At 35.7% G+C, this 2,896-nt stretch overlaps 1 long non-coding RNA gene across 1 annotated transcript in view; it reads right to left on the reverse strand.

The window, feature by feature from the left end:
• Positions 1-2,546: 2,546 nt before the first annotated feature.
• Positions 2,547-2,896, reverse strand: part of LOC138142034 (uncharacterized) — a 3,765-nt gene continuing 3,415 nt past the window's right edge. The window contains exon 3 of the long non-coding RNA XR_011163324.1: positions 2,547-2,874. This is a non-coding gene — a long non-coding RNA (uncharacterized lncRNA). The remainder of the gene's footprint in view (positions 2,875-2,896) is intronic.

Here is a 2,896-nt window from a genome sequence, read left to right on the forward strand (position 1 = left end):
AAAAGAAGACTGGAGTCCTAAGACACACTTAAAATTACTTACTCTCCCAGGGCTGCTCCTACAGACTGTGGCTAGGTCCATATAAGCCAAGTTTATTATAGTAGCTACCCACCATAGTCAAAAGTATCTGTGTAATCCATAGAAAATGAATGCAGTGACCAAAAACATGGTCAAAGGGGCATGCTAGTTGGTTTAGCAGATAGAAACATTACAAGTAATTACATTAGTTAGCTTAAAATTTTGGATCACCCATAAGAAGATACACTTAAGAAACTGGGAAATGGTGGCATAAGAATGGAACTGAATAAGTAGGCCATCTGGTTCTACACAAGGGTTGAACCTGAAAAGAAGCAAAGTCAGGATAGAATACTAGCATCAACACTATTTGAATTCTAGCCCCACCTTCAAGACATGATGGGGGTGAGATCCTGGGCAATTCATTTAACCTCTCAGTGCCTGTAGTAGGAAACTTGTTCAGATTATTAAATTGTAGAGAAGGAACTGACCTTTATCGGCAGAGGAAGTTGTTCACTAGCAGCTCCTCACAATGATAAAATAATAGATCTTATTTTAAAAGAATAATAACATATTATCTATTAAAATCCTACCTATTACCTCTTTAGGGCCTTAGAAAGGTTATTGGGTTCCTGAAGGGTATACTAGCAAGACACAAGTCCCAGTAGCTCTGGTCCAGCTGGAAAGGATTTGAGCATGAGCCCATGACAGACCATGTGCCTGTCCTCCAAAGATCAGCCCAGCTAAATTCAGAGAGTCTCATCAGCAGAAGCTGGGCCACTGGATGATATTTTTTTTTCAGTGACAAAGAAACTCACAAATGTTATTTTTTAAGATATGGAGGGCTTGTGATCCACCTTGATGGAAGGAATATCTAAACCACTGAAATAATAGTTCCATGAATTTTGAAATTATAGCATATAACATAGTAGGATAAAAAAGATGATTGCATACGAAACTACAAATCTATTACGTACAACTTGCTACTCCTTTTAAATATATAATGTAAATATATATTAAATATATCATGTAAATTTATTTTTTCCTTTTTTTCTTCCCTCCCCTTTCTACCATCCTAAAGATGGCTACTGTTAGAAAAATACGCATATATATATATATATATACATATAATCATTCTATACATACTTCTATTTATCAGTTCTTTCTCTGGATGCAGACAGTGTCTTCCTTCATATGTCCTTTGTAGTTAATTTGGGCATTTATAATAGTCTAAATTACTTAATTGTTCAACAGCTTATATTTGTACCTTAGCTAAGTGGAATAATGGATAGAGAACTGGTCCTGGAGACAAGAAGACTCTGAGTTCAAATCTTGCCTTAGACACTTACTAGCTGTGTGAATCTGGATAATTCACCAAACCTTCCAGCCTTAGTTTCCTCATCTGTCAATTGGAGATAATAATAGTTCCTATTTTCAAGACTTGTGGTGAGGATCAAATGAGATAATATATGCAAATGACTTTAGCAAAACTTTTTTTTTGGATGGGGGAGGGCAGGGAAATTGGGGTTAAGTGACTTGCCCAAGGTCACGTGGCTAGTAAGTGTTAAGTGTCTGAAGCTGAATGTGAACTCAAGTCCTCCCGACTCCAGGGCCAGTGCTTTATTCACTGTGCCACCTAGCCACCCCGACTTTAGCAAATCTTAAAGCACTATATATGTTATATATATTATGATATGATATATATTAAATATAAATTATATATTACTATTGTTATTACATGAATACAGTGATATCTCTTTTTAAGGCAGGGAATGATATAGTTATTATGCCCATTTTATAGTTGAGGTAACAGACTCAAAGAGGTAAACGAATTTGCTTAATTCACACAACTAATGATAGAACTGGGACTCCAACTTGTGCCTTCTGATTCCAAATCTACTGTTCCTTCCACTTAGATACTATTGACTTGTGCTTCTTCCCAAGATATGTTATTATCCATTGGGCACAGAGGGAATTATCTAGTTTTAGGTAACTGCTATGGAAGGTCTGCTTCAAAATGCTTTTGCTGTGCACAACTCCACAAACTATAAATACATTCAATCACTAGGTTTCATTATAGACTATCTAAATAATAATAAAAATATCAATATTTATATTGTGCTTTAATGTTTACAATAAACTTCTCATATCTCACCTTATTTGATCCTTACTATAATCCTATGAGAAGAACAGTTAGGTGGCACAATCAATAGAGCACTGGGCTTGGAATCAGGAATACTCTTTTTCTTGAGTTCAAGTCTGGCCTCAGACACTTACTAGTTGTGTGACCCTGGGCAAATCACTTAACCCCGTTTGCCTCAGTTTCTCACCTGTAAAATTATCTGAAGGAAGAAACATATGATACACTTTAGTATCTTTGCCAAAGAAAACCACAAAATGGGGCCATGAAGAGTGGGACACAACTGAAAAGAACAAGCAAAAATAATCCTGTGTAATATATGCTATTATTGTCCACATTTACAGGTGAGGAAACAGATTCAGAGAGGATCAATGACTTACTGAGTTGGGGGTTTTTTTGACAGCTATAATAAAAAAGATTTATTAATATTGTTGAAATAAATACACCATCCCACAGTTAAGAGGCTTAAATAAGCCACAAGCATCTTCCAGGATGTACCCATGGCAAAATATTGCTAGACTTCCACTGGCAAGTTACATAATGCATTCATATTGGGCAAAGAAACTAAACAATTCTCCTCAATAACACTTCTGCACTGTTTCTGGTTTATTGTACAGTTCCATAACAGCAAAAAGTTTGCAAATGTGTGCAAATAGTGTAGTCAGTTCAGAATATTGTTTAGTCATCATCATCATCTTCTTCTTCTTCTTCTTCTTCTTCTTCTTCTTCTTCTTCTTCTTC

Source organism: Petaurus breviceps, unplaced genomic scaffold (assembly GCF_028583685.1).
Source record: "Petaurus breviceps papuanus isolate PSGF00001 unplaced genomic scaffold, PetGlider_PUasm1.0 90515, whole genome shotgun sequence".
Taxonomy (NCBI): domain Eukaryota; kingdom Metazoa; phylum Chordata; class Mammalia; order Diprotodontia; family Petauridae; genus Petaurus; species Petaurus breviceps.